The sequence below is a fragment of the Sarcophilus harrisii genome, chromosome 6 (assembly GCF_902635505.1).
Source record: "Sarcophilus harrisii chromosome 6, mSarHar1.11, whole genome shotgun sequence".
Taxonomy (NCBI): Eukaryota; Metazoa; Chordata; class Mammalia; order Dasyuromorphia; family Dasyuridae; genus Sarcophilus; species Sarcophilus harrisii.
In genome coordinates, this window is record NC_045431.1 from 123716842 (window position 1) to 123735283 (window position 18442).

An 18442-nucleotide genomic window follows, 5' to 3' on the forward strand; every position below is an offset into this window, starting at 1 on the left:
TTATATACGTCAACAACGATACTGTATGAAGATGTAATTTGATGGAAGCGGATTTCTTTGACAAAGAGACCTAATTCAGTTTCAATTGATCAATGATGGACAGAAGCAGCTACACCCAAAGAAAAAAAAAACACTGGGAAATGAATGTAAACTGTTTGCATTTTTGTTTTTCTTCCCGGGTTACTTCTACCTTCTGAATCCAATTCTCCCTATGCAACAAGAAAACTGTTTGGATCTGCACACATACATTGTATCTAGGATATACTAGGACATATTCAACATATATAGGACTGCTTCCCATCTGGGGAGGGGGTGGAGGGTGGGAGGGAAAAATCGGAATAGAAGTGAGTGCAAGGGATAATGTTGTAAAAAAAAAAATTACCCAGGCATGGATTCTGTCAATAAAAAGTTTCTATAATAATAAAAAAAAAAGATAATGCTCTTCTTCATACAGGAGAACATTGTATATAGCCAGCATATAACTGCTGGATAGTTGATTCTGCAAAACAGGTTCTTTTGCCTTTCAAAACATCAGATTCTGGGTCCTTCAATGCTTTAAAGTGGAAGCTGGTAGGTCCTGGCTAATCCCGATTGTGGCGCCTCGATATTTGAATTATTTCTTTCTAGCTGCTTGCAATATTTTTTTCTTGATCCAATAATTTTGAAATTGAACTATGATATTCCTTGGAGTTTTCATTTTGGGGTCTCTTTGTGGAGTGATTGGTGAATTCTTTCAAAAGTTATTTTACCCTTTGGATCTAAGAAACCAGGGCAGTTTTTTCTTGATGATTTCTTGAAGGATTATGTTTAGTCTCTTTTTTCGTCTTGTTTTTCAGGAAGTCCAATGATCCTTAGATTTGTCTCTCCTAGATCTATTTTCTAGGTCTGTTTTTTTTTTTTCCAGTGAAGTATTTTACATTTTCTTCTATTTTTTTTCTTTTCCTTTTTTTTTTTTTTTTTTTTTTTTTTTGGTTTTGTTTGACTGATTCTTGATGTCTCATTGAGTCATTCATTTCCATTTCTTCAATCCTAACTTTGGTGAATTATTTTCTTCAGTTACCTTTTTTAGCTCCTTTTGTATTTGGCCAATTGAATTTTTAAATGAGTTGTTTTGCTAAATGAATTTTTTTCCATTTCACAAATTCTGTTTTTCAATGAGTTCCTTTCTTTTTCCATTTTGTCAAATGTATTTTGTAAGGAGTTATATGCTTTTTCCATTGTGTCAAGTCTATTTTGTATGGAGTTATTTGCTTTTCTCATTTTACTCAATTTATTTTTTCAGGAGGTTTTCTCAGATAATTTCCATGTTTCCCTTTCCAAACCCTCTTGTAAACTTCTCATTTCATTTCATTTCCCTATTTTTCTTCTAACTCTCTTTGAAGATCCTTTTTGAATTCTTCCAAGAAAACCTTGTGAGATTGGGACCAATTCATATCACCCTTTTGTAATATTCTCTCTAAAATGTAATGTTCTCTGCTGAAGTTTTCTTGGGGTCTCTGGAGGCAGCCTTCGTTTCAGTTCAATAATCACCACAAGTGCAGCTTGTCCAGATCCTTGATTGTCTCCTTCAAAGTCGTATCTCTTTTCCTGGGGCCCAGTTAGCTTTCTTAGAGGTCTATCTCTCTCCTTGGTTCCGAGAGCTTGAGTTCCTGCCTCCTTCTCTGTCCTCTGAATCTCTCCAAATCCAAAGGTTTGTTCTTTAGCCTCCAGTCACCACAAAGGTGGACGATGGAATGATTCTGTTTCAGCCTTTGAGAGCTTCTAGTTCACTTGTCTTTTCTGGCCCTAAGAGCTTTTAGCTTATATGCTGTACACTGAGTACAAACTAAACATTATATCACTAGGAAATCATTATTTGTTGTAGGATTAAATCAGTGCTAAACTAGATTTAACCATTGTCTCCTCAATTCTATTTAGTACTTTGTTTCAAGTTCTGGCCCATAACAACTCCTTGTAGGATTAAATCAAAGAAGCATGCTAAATTAGATAACTATTGTCTCTATCAATTGCACTGACTTAGTACCTTGTAAGAATCCTTTGTTTCAAGTTCAGAGTTCTGGCCCATAACACCCTTTAGGGCTTTATCTGGATATGATCTGCCTTTAGTGTCCTCAGGATTTGAAATCTGTTCTTCTCTTTCTCCATAAAGACTATCCTATGGTCAGAGGTTTTTTGCTTTTTTGCTCATTTTTTAAATAAAGGTTGAGGTCTTCTTTTAGGGCAAAGGGGAGATTGTCCAAGCTTCTTCTACAGGCAACAGCAGCTGTTCAGAGTTGGTGCTGACTAACTTCTAGTGCTGGGTGGGCATAGCTAGGTCCCACATTATTCTGGGATTCATGGGCTCACCATTTGCCTTTTGTATTTTTGTTGATCTACTGGCTTGCAACCAGCATAGAGTAGCCAACACTGTTGCAAATTCCTCTTGTTATATTCCCTGGCACATAGCCCACATTGCTCTGGGTCTCTGCGCTGTGCCTGTGCTTAGCTCCTCCCTCTGTGTCCAATTGAAACAGAAGTTTCAATTTCAAAACCTTTCTTGAAGTTCTTCCAAAATATCTTCTTAAACTCTAGAAAGTTAGAAAGTTATTACACTCTAAATATTTGTGAGTTCTGTAACTCCAAATCCACTTTAGAGGCTTGTTTTGGTGTTGATTTAAGAGATATCAGGGAGAGCTCAGATAAAGACGTGTCCCCTCTCTGTCATCCTACATTAATTTTTAAATACACATTTCTTTGTCAATCATGTTGGAAGAGAAAAATCAGAATAATAGGGCAAAACTACAAGAGGAATAAAAAGAAAAGGAAAAAGTGAACAGAGCATGCTGATTTACATTCAGTCTCCAATAAACAATTCTTTAAGACAATGTTGCCCTCTTTTTGTGGTGGCAAGCAAGTAGAAATTGAGTGGATGCCCATCAGTTGTGGAATGGCTGAATAAACTATGGTATATGAATGTAAAGAAATATTATTCTTCTGTAAGAAGTAATAAACAGACTTATTCCAGAAAAGCCTGGGAATTAACTGATGCTTAGTGAAGTGAGCAGAACTAGAAGAAGATTGTACACAGTAACAACAAGATTGTGTGATGATCAACTATGATAAACTCAACTCTTCTCAGTAATACAATGATCTAAGACAATTCCAATAGACTTAGAGTAGAAAGTGCCATCTACATCCAGAGAGGGAACTATGGTGACTAAATACAGGTCAACACATATTTCATTTTTTTCCCTCTCCCTTTTGTGCTGATTTTTCTTTCCTAACATTACTAATATGGAAATATGTTACAAGTGATTGTACGTGTATAATATATATCAGATTGTTTGTTGTTTTGAGGAGGGGGGAGAGAGGGAAAATGAATGTTGACATTTAAGTCTCCCTCTTGGCATAGCTAGAGCCCTTGGCCTCTGTTCTCTGCATCCAGAGAAAGAAGCCCCATCCAAAACTTCACATGCCTGTTCTCAAGATCCACATCAGAGAGATCCTTCTCCCTCATGGAAACCCCACTGTTGAAGTTGATCTCGTCACTGCAAAAGATCTTTTCTGAGCTGCTGTGCCCAGTGGTCCTTCTACTGGCATCCATGAAGCCCTAGAGCTTGAAGATAATGATGACCCACTATTTGGGGAAAGATGTCTCAAAAATAGTTAAGTACATCAATAAATATATTGCCTTGATCCTGATTAGCAAGAAATTGAATGTTGTAGAGCAGAAGAAAATTGATAAGTTGATGATAGAGGTCAATGGCACTGACAATAAATCTAAATTTGGTACAAATGCTATATTGGGAATGTCTCTGGCTGTTTGTAAGGCTGGAGCTGCTGAGAAAGGTGTCTCTTTTTACTGCCATATTACTGACCTTGAAATCAATAATGAAGTCATCCTGCCAGTTCCAGCACGCTCCCATGCTGGTAATAAGCTGGGCATGCAGGAGTTCATTATTCTCTTCGTTGGAGAAGCAACCTTCAAGGAGGACTTGTGCATTGAAACTAAGGTCTACTACAACCTGAAGCATGTGATTAAGCAGAAATATGGACAGGGTGCTACTAACATAGAGAATGAGGGTAGCTTTGCTCCTAACATTCTAGAAAGTAAAAAAACTCTGGAGCTGCTAAAGAATGCTCTTGGTAAAACAGGCTATAGTGATAAGGTTGTAATTGGCATGGGTGTTGCTGCCTCAGAGTTCTTTTGATCTGGGAAATATAACTTGGACTTTAAGTCTGCTGATGATCTTAGCAGTTACATCTCTCCTTCTGAGATTGCAGACCTCTACAAGACTTTCATGAAGGACTATCTAGTGATTTCTATTAAAGATCCATTTGACCAGGATGACTGTGAAGCTTAGAAGGATTACATTGCCACTGCAGGTATCTAGGTGGTAGGGGGTGATCTCATAGTGACCAATCGCAAGTGCATTGAAAAGGCTGCGAATGAGAAAGCCTGCAACTGCCTCCTACTCAAAGTGAACCAGATTGGCTCTGTGACTCTCCACACATGCAAACTAACCTAATCCAATGGGTTGGAGTAATGGTTCCCCATTGTTCCAGGGAGACTGAAAATACCTTCATTGCAAACCTGTACTGGACAGATCAAGATTGGTGCCCCCTGCCAATCTGAGCATCTGGCCAAGTATAATCAGCTTCTTAGAACTGAGGAAGAGCTGGGCAGTATGGCTCAATTTGCTGGATGGAACTTCAGAAAACCTCAGGCCAAGTAAACTCCTTGGCAGGGAAGCCTCCAAGCTAAGAGCTAGCAGGCACTGGTCACCTCTATAGAAGTATGCTCCTATCCTAAGAATAAGCTATGCCAAGTACTAGACTAGTTTTGTTCTAGGGGCAAGGGCCTCTGCTGTTTAACTTCCCTCTCTCCTTCACCTTTCTGTGATATCATCATTGCTTTATTAGAACTGTCTTATTAAAGACTGCACCTGATCATCTGCATCTGATGCTTTGTCAGAAGACTTTATTGTCTTCTGACTGGGTTAGAATGACCTGTTCTTACCCTCATGGATATGAGCCATATATGTGGAGTCAGCCCCATTAAGCCCAGGCCAGATCCTTAATGGCTTTTATGTGCATAATAAAAATATTCAGTAACCCATTGGGGGAAAAATAAATGCTGAAAACTATCTTTACATGTAATTGGAAAAATAAAATACTATTGACATAAAACGACAATAAGCTGCCACTCAGTAGAATGACTTGTCACATCTATAAAATTCAACAGCAATAAAATCAGTTCCAAAATGAAGAAAAATTCAATGCATTCTATGCTGAGGTAAATTTCCTAAAGCTCAAAAGAAATCCTCTGTTAACAACAATAGGGGCAAGTTGGATAATTGTTTTTATTTTAAGAAACCAATCATCTTTTAAACCCTTCCATATGATAGTCATCTTTATGTTTCCCTAAAAAAAGGAACTCACGAAAAACAGTTTATGAAGACACTTGTGGAGATCAGAGCCTTACTAGCCCCTGCTATTGGGTTCAGTGCCAAAATGTTAACAGCTATGGAGACATTAAGGACAACTTCATTGAGATGCAGTGTTTCCCCCTTAATTCCCCCTTAGTATTGAACATGTAGCCCAACATCTATGGATTTGAATGTGCTAAACCAAACCCTTTTTTCCCCTTAGGCTTTTTAAAAGATCAGACATTAACCCATCTTGGCCAATTGCCTACTAATTCAAATTAAGTTTTCCTTCCTTTATACAAAGGATATTGATTCTTTTAGAATTTTCAAGCATCTACAATTACCTTATTAATTGTCTCTTTTCTCAGGTTTCCTTTACTTTCTCAGGAAACTCTGTTCAGGTGACTGTTTTTGTCACAAAACTATGACTATTCATGAAAGTTTAATGTCTCTGTCTTCTCTTCTGTTTCCTATGCATGAGCATTGTTTCTTCCAGCCAGTTTATCAACCATTGACTTTCTTACTCCCATGACTCATTGTTAGAGGAACTTGCCAGCTCACAGCTGTTTGCCTCTAGTAGGCAGAAGGATTGATTTGATGGCTGAACTTAAAACTCAGTTTTATTGAGCTTAAGAATAATTTTCCACAGTGTTACTGACTTCTTGTTTTTGAACATTTGAGATCTTGTTGAAAGGGAGGTAAATTTGGAAGCTTACAAGTCTGTTTTCTTTTCTCATTCATACAGCAAAACTGTATTAAGCTCCTGCAACATGCAAGGCACTGTACTGCCTTGGAAATGGGAATATAATGATTTCTTGAACATAGTTTCTCCCTTCAAAGAGCTTAAGAGACCCATTATGGTAGTGTGGTATCATGGGTAGAGATAGCTTCTGCTTAAGGTAAAGGCCAAATGCTATGATAGAAAGAATATTCACTATATCAGAGGACCTAGTAGGAGCTTATAGTGTATAGAGTGCAGGGATTGGAGGCAGGAAGACCTGAGTTCAAATGTGATCTCAGATACTTATTAATTGTGTTCCTTGGATAAGTATCTGCTATTATTATTTTCCTTGACTGTAAAAATGGGGATAATAATAACATCTACCTTGAGAGGTTGTTGTCAGGATCAAATAAAATATTTGTAAAATAAGTGCTTAGCACAATGTCTAATACATACAATGAGCACTACATAAATGCCAGCTATTGTTGTGATTATCATTAAAAAGGCATGTGTTCTAATACCACCTCAGACACTAATTAATTATGACTGAGTAAGTGGCTTAGTTTCTGGGCTCCTAGTTTCTTCATTTATAAAATAAGTAAGTTGTTAGACTAAAATTTGTTGTTGTTGTTGTTCAGTTATTTCAGTTTTATTCTTAGCAAAGATGCTTGAATGATTTCCCATTTCCTTTTTTGGCTCATTTTGTAGATAAGGAAACTAAGTTAAACTAAGTTAATTGACTTGTCCAGGGTGACAACTAGTAAGTGTCTGAAGCCAAATTTGAACTCAGAGAGCATTCTATGCACTGTGGTGCCATCTCTCTCTCTGCTCTTAAATAATTTGGTCTATTTCTTGCTTATGGCCTGAAATCAAGTCCTGCTTCAGGCACGTTTTAACCATGTGAGCTGGAACAAGTCACTTAGCCACTGTGTCCCAGAGACCATAGACTATAGAATGGCCACTGATCTGAATTGATTACTGAGATTTTTCTCCCTGAAAGTTTCCTTTTCCTATGTTAATAATGGTTCTATCTTCCCTTACCACCTCAGTTCCCCCAAATATAGTATATGTATTAAAGTAATAGTCAATAAGCATTTATTTAGCATCTACTACTATGGGCTATAGATATAGATGAGATTCATATAAATTATACAATATAATTCATATAAAATATAAATTATATAAAATCATATACAATAATATAACTGAGATTCAATATTTGTTTTCAAAGAGAACAGTGGACTAAGAAGTGAGACAGGGAAGATGTATATACACTTATAAATTCATTATAATGCAAATTGGAGGATTATAAGTGCACAAAAAAAAAGTAAAAGATTTAGATGGGAAAGAAAACATTTTCAACTTGGAGTTTTGAAGAGGGCAGAATTTAAACTTACCCTCGAATGGTGAATAGAATGATAATAATTATGATGAAGGTGCTGGATATTCCAGGTATAAGATAAAGGTTAGACAATAAATAAAGATAAATGCTTAGAGGAAGAAAATCTTCAGGGATGTTTGGTGTGGCTAGAATGCAGAATTCATGAAGGACAGTAGGATGAGATTAGGAGCCAGGCTTCCACCCACAATGGGTTTTCACTACTTCACAAAGTGACAGACATTACACAGGAAAGCATCAGCTAATCAATATTTCTAAACAAAAAAAAGTAAAAGATTTTTTTAAAGTTTCTTTTCATATAGAAGTTTACATATGCCTGTTTTCCTGAAATGATTGTAGTGACTTAAGAGCAGATGAAACTGACCTAATATACATGAGTATATCATAATGCTAGTGTAAGATAATTCATATTATATACCGCTCCGGAATTTTTATGTCATACTTTTTCTTCCTTTACAATTTTAACATGTTGAGCCATTTATGATGTCACCTAAAATTTTATATGATCCCCATGTAAGAATTAATCCTTGGAATTATCATTAGAATATTGAAAATCTTTCATCAACTTTTGGGGGGGGGAAACACCAAAACGTCTGGCTTTCAACTGGGCCATTTGGATTCTCCTGAAACAAGGTATTCGTTGATTACTTAAATGAATAAATGCTCAGGTTGGTGGATAGCATAAAATCTCAGCAATGAAAATCCCTACTGTTTTTTTGCCCTTGCTTTATTATTGATTATTTAGTAAATTCATTACTAATGAATTTCAAGATTTTCATTAGTTTTGGGGGTTTTATAGCTCATAATTGGTAAATTCTCCATTTTCTGTACCTTGTTTATATTCTGTGTAAATTATATATAATATGGATTTAAGCCAAGGCCATTTCTTTTTCTTTTCTTTTTTGTTCAACTTACTTCAGAAGGCACTTTTTCTTAATATCATAATCTGGAGTTCAAAGAGGGCATGAAATTTCTTTAGTCTGGCCCCTTCATGAATAGAAAATCCTGCATGGTATAAATGCAGAGTACCCTTGATGTGGAGTCCAGAAATTCAAATTTTGACTCAGCTTTGATTTTGTATAAGTCTCTATTTCCTTATTTATAAAATGGGGATGACATAGCAGCACCTACTTCCCAGGGTTGTTGAAAAATAAAATGTGACCATATATGTAAAGTGATCTGCAAATCTTAAAGCTATATATATATATAAATACTAGCTATTATTATAATTTCTGGCAAGGAAACTGAGGCTCAAAGGAATGAAAAGACTTTCATAAAAGGTAATAAGTGGTGAGTCTAGGACTAAAATTCAAATCTTCTTACTGTTATATTATGTTGCATATAGTTAGTGTATGCTTTTGAAAAACAAATTAAATTCAATATTAACTTTAGATAAAAATAATTAGGAAAGAGTAAATAAATCACATAAACATTATCTAGTTAATTACTAATGATTGTTCATTATCTTCACCTCAGATCCATTTCTGTCTCCATTTTTATAAATAATAAAGTTTACTATATTTTGTAGAATAGTCTGAAAATAATGTCAAATTAATTAAAAGCATATTACAAAGTGAAGAAATATGTCATGTAGATTTCAAATTATTTTATTTTGTAAAAATGAATATCAAATGATAACCTGTTGGAGGCTGAATGATGAATTTTTGAACTGTGCTAAGAAATTTACATGTACTATCTCATTTGATCCTGTCAATATCCTGAGAAGTAGGTCCTATTATTATTCCCATTTTACCAATGAAGAAACAGACAGACAGCAGTTAAATGACTTGCTCAGGGTTGCATAGCTAATAAGTATCCATGGTCAGCTTTGAATTCAGGTCTTCCAAACTCCCAACTTAGCACTCTATCCACCACACTACACTTGCCTCTGTTCCACTTTACAAAATAGAGAAAAGGTAAGTTATACAAAGGAAAAGCTGTACGGACATATGGGATAGAATTGGCTTCTATGTCAGAAAGATCTAGGAATAAATCCATCTTGTGATATAGGTTGGCTATGTTACCCTGGTCATTCTTAGTGACTTCAGGCAAGATCCTAAGACTAGATGGTACATGTATGTATGAGTAAAAGAAACTCCTCACAAGAAACAAACAAACAAAAAATATCCAAGTGCATTGAAAAAATATGGGGATAGGAAGTGGGGGGAATCATTAAAAATGGTACTTCTGAAAATCAAGATGGTGGAATAAATAGTAAATCACTGTAACTCTCCCACATTCACTTTCATTGTGCTAAAATAGCACATAAAATAAATCCTGGAATAGCAGGACCAGTAAAAGATGGAATAAAACAATCTTTGAACCCAAGAAATTTGGAAGACCAAAGGAAAAATCTGTCTCACTCAAGTAATAGGGAAGTCCAAGACAGGAAGCATTCTAGTAAGCCAGCAGCAAGTCCCACCTGAGAAAACCATTGGGAGATTGTGAGCCTCAGTGCAGTGGAGCAGACCAACACCAACACCAGAACCCTTCCCTGTCTATGTCTTAGTATAGCCAGGGGAATGGGCAGACTCCAACTCTGACAACAACCTCATGCTTCAGTCCAGCTGTGAAGATCGCGTATTTTAAAATCAGCAGGAGTCCGGAGTTCAGGTTAGGGGAAAATCGTCAGTCTTTATTCTCAGTGAAGAAGGATCAGAGGTGGAAGAGAATCGGCGATAGCAATGTGTGCAGCTGAGTCAAGAAGCTAGCTTAGACCCGCAGCCATACAACCAGCAGCCAGGCGAATGGACCCAGGCCCCATCTCTCCCAGCTTCTCTTCCTGTTCCTCTCTCTGCCTCCACCCACCAAAATCGTCATTTCCTTTACAACACATCAGGACTTGCACAGAGAGTGGGCAGGGACCATTCTTTATCCAATCATGTATGTTAATAGAGTATAGTCCAATTACTATTTAGCCTCATGTACTTGGGACCTCAGTGCATCAACTCAATCCTCAGCCCATTACATGTAGCCACTGGGAAATAGGCAGCCTCCAACAGCTGGATCTCACTGTTTCGGTGTAGCCCCAGGGAAACAGAAATATTCAATGTCTTCAGCACATACCAGACACCAGAATTAGGATCCTGGTTCAGCAGCAGGAAAGCTACCAGAACCTTATGGCCTTTAGCAGTGCAGCTACCTACAACCCCATGCCTTTAGTGCAGTATCAGATATGGGGATCCCCCATGAACCCCAAGACAACATTGGTATATTGCCAGATAACCAGCCACGGCCTGTATCCCTGGCTCAAAAAGCCTGAGACAGTGTCTTTTCCATGTCAGGAGTAGAGCTCAAATTTAAAAGAAAGGAAAAAGGCCAGAAAAAGAATCTGACCATAGAAAGTTATTATGGTAACAGGGAAGATCAAAACAGAAACTCATAGGAGGATAGTAATATCAAAAACACTTACAGTAAAAGCCTCAAAGAAAAACAGAAGTGGCCTCAAGTCCAAAAAGAATTCATGAAAGAGCTCAAAAAAGAGCTTAAAAATCATTTGAGAGGTAGAAGAAAAATTGGGGTTAAAAAATGAGATTGGTGCAAGAAAATTATGAAAAAAGAGTCAATAGCTTGGAAAAACAACTGCTTAAAAAGTAGAATGGGCCAAATGAAAAAGGAGATACAACAGAGAGTGAGGAAGGGAGAAAAAATCTGAAATTCAAAATTTTGTAAAATAGAATGCTAGAGAGATGTAACTGAGAAAAAAATAAAATAATATTTTTTAAAACAATACATACAAAGATAAAATGCTACTTTTCTTTTATTCATATTCTTACCCCCATCCTCCACTTTTTAAAAGAAGTCTAGTATCTTTGTTTTTCTTTTTCAAAATTTAATTTCCAGTCTTATTATTTTTGATTATATTCATTCTCTTCTCTCCCCTTTCCCCATCTCCAGAACCCTACCCTCAATCCCCTTTGAAAAGAAAAACAATTTAGCAAAACTAACCAACATGGAAATCCTATTGGACAGCATATGCTGCATTCCACCCCCATTCAGCAAATTTCCGATGTCTCAGAGAACGAGCTGTCCCATGTCTATAAAAATGTTCACTTCTCTGTTGGATTATTGAATCATATCCCTGATTGCCTTGTCAAATATACTTTTATAGTTAGCTTAGAGTCAGATACAACTGAAAAATGAGTGGGCTTATGTGAAGATCGTGTATTTTAAGATCAGCACGAGACAGGAATTCAGGTTAGGGGAAAATCGTCAGTCTTTATTCTCAGTGAAGAAGGATCGGAGGTGGAAGAGAATCGGCGATAGCAATGTGTGCAGCTGAGTCAAGAAGCTAGCTCGACCAGCAGCCACACAACCAGCAGCTCGGAGTCTCGAACCCAGCCCAATCTCTCCCAGCTTCTCTTCCTGTCTCTCCCTCTGCCTCCATCCACCAAAATCGTCATTTCCTATACAACACATCAGGACTTGCACAGAGAGTGGGCAGGGACCATTCTTTATCCAATCATGTATATTAATAGAGTATAGCCCAATTACTATCTAGCCTCATGTACTTAGGACCTCAGTGCATCAGCTCAAACCTCAGCCCATTACAGGCTTATGACTAATATTAACTTGGACAAGTTTAACTTTAAGCCTTAATTTTGGCATCTATTAAATTAGAGGGTTGGAGTAGAGAGCTAGTCTAGCTAGTTCTACAGTCCCTAACTCTATTATCATAAAAGTACTAGAGAATCAAATAAGAGAGAGAATCAGTATTATATATAAGGGAAACAGCAGGATTGTTGAGGGCCACAGGCAGTAGAGGGATCCCTGGCAAGGTTTAAAACTCTTTTGTTCTTGGAGAACTCTGCTAGGCTGGCCTCTCCACCCTGATCCCTCCCTCCCCCCTGCAGGTGGCATGTCTCCTGAGAAGTCAGAGAACATCTCTGGCCTTGTGCATTCTTGGTATCAGGACCTTGGAGGAAGGCATGATTATTGACTGCATCTGCCAGTCTAAGGAAGACATCTGCCAGACATTATTATCTGTTATGTGAATACCTTTCTGTATGATGTATTGAATATTGTTAGAATACAGATATAGTAGTAATCTAAGGCATCTGTAACTGAACATAGTGTAATTCTGAATAAACAGACTCCTGTTTCACTACCCTCCTGAGTCCTGCCTCTTCACTGCTTGTCCAAGAATCAGGGCATGGGGCTAGCCCCATACTTCTCCCATGAGTTGATCTGGACACAGGATCCAGTGGGAAAGAAGGGAATAAGCATTTATATAGTACTTGCTATGTGTCAGGCATTGTGCTAAGTACTTTATATATATTATCTTGTTTGATCTTGACTACAAATCCAAAGGTTTGGTAAACCTTTGCATGTTTAAAGATATATCAAAAACCTAACAAAGAAAATGAGGATGTGACGTTGATTACTCTTCTCCATGATTTCCAAGCTGACCAATCTCTGTCCCCTAAATATACCCTAACTATACTTTCCCATTCACTAGAGAGTAATCACCAAAGTTGGAACTGGAGGTTCAAGAGGGCAGAGGGAAAGGGGCATAGCATGACTACAGAAGCAAGCTATAATTGTTCACAAGACAATGTGAATCAATCAAAGGAAAAGTAGGAAGATGGGTCATATTCTACATTCCCCAAAGCAGGCAATCATAAGGATTCTCTCAACCAATGACATTTAATTTTTATCTATCACAGTCCAAAACTTCCCTCTTCCATCTTCCCTATTACTTTTTAAAGTTTTTTTAAATCTCATTGGATGTTAAAAATCTCATTTTTTAATTGTAATAAGTTCATTTATTTTTAATATGCATTGTTTTATGAAACATGTTGAGAGAGAAAAATCAGAGCAAAAGAAAAAACATGGAAGAGAGAAAAAAATAGAAAAAAGAAGTGAATATAGCATGTGTTGATTTACACTCAGTCTCCTTAGTTCTTTTTCAGGATGCAGATGGCATTTTCTATCCAAAGTCTACTGAGGTTGCTTTGAATCACTGAACCACTGAGAAGAAACAAGTCTTTCACAGTTGATCATTGCACATTCTTGCTGTTATTGTATACAATGTATTTTTTATTCTATTTGACTCACACAGCCTCAATTTATGTAAATCTTTCCAGGCCTTTCTATAATCAGTTTGTTCATCATTTTTATAGAACGATAATATTCCATTACTTAAATGTTCCACAATTGTTCAGCCATTCCCCAAGTGATGGGAATACACTCATTTTCTAATTCTTTGCTATCACAATAAGAGCTGCTACAAATATTTTTGCACATATGGTTCTTATTCTCTTTATGATTTCCTTGGAATAGAGACCCAGTAATAGTCTTGGGGAATGCTAGGTCAAGGGTATGCACAATTTGATAGTCCTTTGGACATAGTTTCAGATTGTTTTCTAGAATGGTTGAATCATTTCACAACTCCACCAATAATGCAATGATGTCCCTGTGTTCCCACATCCCCTTCAACATTTATCATTAACTTTTCTTGTCATCTTAGCCAATCTAAGAGGAGTGAGGTGATACCTCAGAGTTGTTTTAATTTACATTTCTCTAATCAATAGTGATTTATAGCATTTTTCCTATAACTATCAATGACTTTAATTTCATCATCTGAAAATTCATCAAATGAAAATTTCATCATCAATTGGGGAATGACGTGTATTCTTATAAATTTGATACAGTTCTTTATATATTTTAGAAATGAGACCTTTATCAGAAATACTGGCTGTAAAGATTTTTTCCCAGCTTGGTATTTCCATTCTAATCTTGTTTCTGTTGGTGCTGTTTATGCAAAACCTTTTTAATTTATGTAATCAAAATTGTCCATTTTGTCTTTCATAATATTTTCTAGTTCTTCTTTGATCATAAATTCCTCCCTTCTCCAAAGATCTGATAGGTAAATCATCTCTTGTTCTCCTAATTTATTTATGGTATCATCCTTTATGCCCAAATCATGTATTCATTTTGACCTTATTTTAGTATGGGGTATGAGATGTACATGTATACCAGGATTGTGACACATTATTTTCCAGGTTTTTTTTCTTTTATTGTGTATAATGTATTTCTGGTTTTGCTTGATTCCCAATTTTTGTCAAATAGTGAGTTATTATTCCAGAATTTGGAGTTTGGGGGTTTATCAAATACTAGATTGCTGTAGGCCTTGATTATTGTGTCATGTGTATCTAATCTATTCCACTGATCCACCATTCTATTCCTTAGCCAGTACCAAATGGTTTTGATTACTGCTGTTTCATAATATAGTTTTAGTTTTGCTGCTGCTAAGCCACCCCTGTATCTTGTTCATTACTTTCCTTGATATTCTTGACTTTTTGCTCTTTCAAATGAATTTTGTTATTATTTTTCTAGTAATCTGAAATAATGTTTTGGCAGTTTGATTGGTATGGCATTGAACAAATAGACAAATTTAGGCAGAATTTTCATTTTTATTATATTAGCTCAACCTTTCCATGAACAACTGATATTTTTCCAATTGTTTAGATCTCACTTTATTTGGATGACAAGTGTTCATATAGTTCTTGAATTTGTCTTGGCAGGCAGACCCCCAAGAATTTTATTTTAATTTTAAATGAAATTTCTCTTTCTATCTGTTGCTAATGAGCTTTGTCAGTAATATATATATATATATATATATATATATATATATATGTGTGTGTGTGTGTATATATATATATATATATATATTTATATTTATACAATAGTGGTGATAATGAGCACAATGTTTCACCCTTGATCTTATTGGGAATGTGTCCAGCTTCTCTGCATTACAATAATACTTGCTATAAATCTCCTTGCTAAAATTTTATTTAAAATTTTTGCATCAATATTCATTAGGGAGTTGGTCTGTAATTTTCTTTTCTGTTTTGGCCCTTCCTGGTATGGGTATCAGTGCCATATTTGTGTCATTCATGTCTAACTTTTGAGATATCTAGAACATAGTAGTCACTTAAATACTTGTTCCTTTCTTTCCTTTCCCTTCCTCTCTAATCCTATGCATTTTATGTTATTATTTTAAAATCATTTTTGTGAAAAAAGGTCAATAGATTTCAGCAGATCTTTAAAGAATTCTGTAATGCACAAATGCAAACACACTGTAAAAATTAAATACCATGGCCCTAGGCAAACCAATATGTCAATCTTTGACCTGTATGCAAATGACTTCTTATATTACTGTATTACTCATTCTTACTAGACTACCTATTCCTGGTGGAATTGTGAACACGTCCAACCATTCTGGAGAACAATTTGGGACTATGCTCAAAAAGTTATGTGCATACCCTTTGATCCAGCAGTGTTACTACTGGGCTTATATCCCAAAGAGATCATAAAGAAGGGAAAGGGATCTGTATGTGCATGAATGTTTGTGGCAGCCCTCTTTATAGTAGCCAGATACTCGAAACTGAGTGGATGCCCATCAATTGGAGAATGGCTGAATAAATTGTGGTACATGAATATTATGGAATATTATTGTTCGGTAAGAAATGATGTACAGGATGATTTCAGAAAGGCCTGGAGAGACTTACACGAACTGATGCTGAGTGAAACGAGCAGGACCAGGAGATCATTATATATTTATTTTTTACATTTAAATAGTGATTATAGAAATAAAGAAAGCTTAGATAGTTTTGTGTTAACCGATTAGGTTTACAATGATTGGTGTGAATTATTTTGACATTTATATTTTTGCAATCATAATCTGCTAAATAAACAGTTTTATTGTCTTAAAAGTTGTCTCATTGTTGTTGCACAATGTTTCTCAGCAAAAATGATTCCATGTCCCATTTCTCTGCTTCTGCTGAAATGTTTTCTTATTATCAAACCATACCAACTGCCAGTTTTGAAAATTAGTCTGACTGGCGCTTCTGACATCTGCTATGTTGGACACAGAAGGCAGGCTTTCCATTCACTAGCTGGCAATAAAGCCAGGCTTTCTGGTGGAGAGAACAGGAGTTGGGAAATAGAGGGAGTATGTAGGGAGTGGGAAGAAGGTAGACTAGAAATTTCCTTTCTTCCCAGATAATGGATTTCTTTTGCAAGAGCTCTGGACACCTGAAATTGCATCAAAGTAAGGGAAAGCAAAAAATTACTCTTTCAGGGGCAAGTTTTTTTTTTCTTTTCACCAATTCAGTATTACTAGTCCAATGTAATCACTTATTCGATGAATTTCATCTGAATTTCTTGCCATTTGCGGAAAGCCCATATAATTTTGCATCTGTCTTACATGCATTTCTGTAGCCCCCAGAAACTTGTTATCTAAAGTTCTGAGAGAAATACTAGACTGAAAAAATCATGGTCAACCCCAGGACTAAAAGAAGATATAGCCAACTAGGACAAGAGAAATCTTTCCTTGACACCATAAGGGTCTTTTAAGGTTAAATAGTATAGAAACTGGTACAGACAGTGACACTAATATACTCATCAGAAACATAGGGAAGTTTACATAGCCTATAAAACTGATCATGAGTACCTTGCAGATTTATTTATTTTATTTTAATAGCCTTTTATTTACAGGTTATATGTATGGGTAACTTTATAGCATTGACAATTGCCAAACCTCTTGTTCCGATATTTCCCTTCCTTCCCCCCACCTCCTCCCCTAGATGGCAGGATAACCAGTAGATGTTAAATATATTAAAATATAAATTAGATACACAATAAGTATACATGACCAAACCATTATTTTGCTGTACAAAAAGAATCAGACTCTGAAATATTGTACAATTAGCCTGTGAAGGAAATCCAAAATGCAGGTGGGCAAAAATATAGGGATTGGGAATTCAATGTAATGATTCTTAGTCATCTCCCAGAGTTCTTTTGCTGGGCATAGCTGGTTCAGTTCATTACTGCTCCATTGGAACTGATTTGGTTCATCTCATTGCTGAGGATGGCCAGGTCCATCAGAATTGGTCATCATATAGTATTGTTATTGAAGTATATAATGATCTCCTGGCCCTGCTCGTTTCACTCAGCAACAATTCGTGTAAGTCTCTCCAGGCCTTTCTGAAATCATCCTGTACGTCATTTCTTACCGAACAATAATATTCCATAATATTCATGTACCACAATTTATTCAGCCATTCTCCAATTGATGGGCATTCACTCAGTTTCGAGTATCTGGCTACTATAAAGAGGGCTGCCACAAACATTCATGCACGTACAGATCCCTTTCCCTTCTTTATGATCTCTTTGGGATATAAGCCCAGTAGTAACACTGCTGGATCAAAGAGTATGCACATAACTTTTTGAGCATAGTCCCAAATTGCTCTCCAGAATGGCTGGATGTGTTCACAATTCCACCAACAATGTATCAGTGTCCCTGTTTTCCCACATTCCCTCCAACATTCCACATTATCTTTCCCTGTCATTCTAGCCAATCTGACAGGTGTGTACTGGTATCTCAGAGTTGTCTTAATTTGCATTTCTCTGATTAATAATGACTTGGAACATATTTTCATATGGCTAAAAATAGTTTCAATTTCTTCATCTGAGAATTGTCTGTTCATATCCTTTGACCATTTATCAATTGGAGAATGGCTTGATTTCTTCTAAATTAGAGTCAATTCTCTCTATATTTTGGAAATGAGGCCTTTATCAGAACCTTTGATTGTAAAAATGTTTTCCCAGTTTATTGTTTCCCTTCTAATCTTGTCTGCATTAGTTTTGTTTGTACAAAAACTTTTCAATTTGATATAATCAAAATTTTCTGTTTTGTAGTCAATAGTGATTTCTAGTTCTTCTTTGGTCATAAATTCCTTCTTCTTCCACAGGTCTGAGAGGTAAACTATCCTATGCTCTTCCAATTTATTTATAATCTCATTCTTTATGCCTAGGTCATGAACCCATTTTGACTTTATTTTGGTATATGGTGTTAAGTGTGGGTCAATGCCTAGATTCTGCCATACTAATTTCTAATTTTCCCAGGAA

The 18442-nt window shown here is 36.2% G+C and overlaps 1 protein-coding gene and 1 pseudogene across 1 annotated transcript in view; both read left to right on the plus strand.

Moving 5' to 3' along the window:
• The window catches only part of ARSJ (arylsulfatase family member J), a 139339-nt gene that overhangs the window by 24510 nt on the left and 96387 nt on the right, over nucleotides 1-18442 (plus strand). The window lies entirely within an intron of this gene.
• LOC100925553 lies at nucleotides 3327-6418 on the plus strand (annotated as a pseudogene).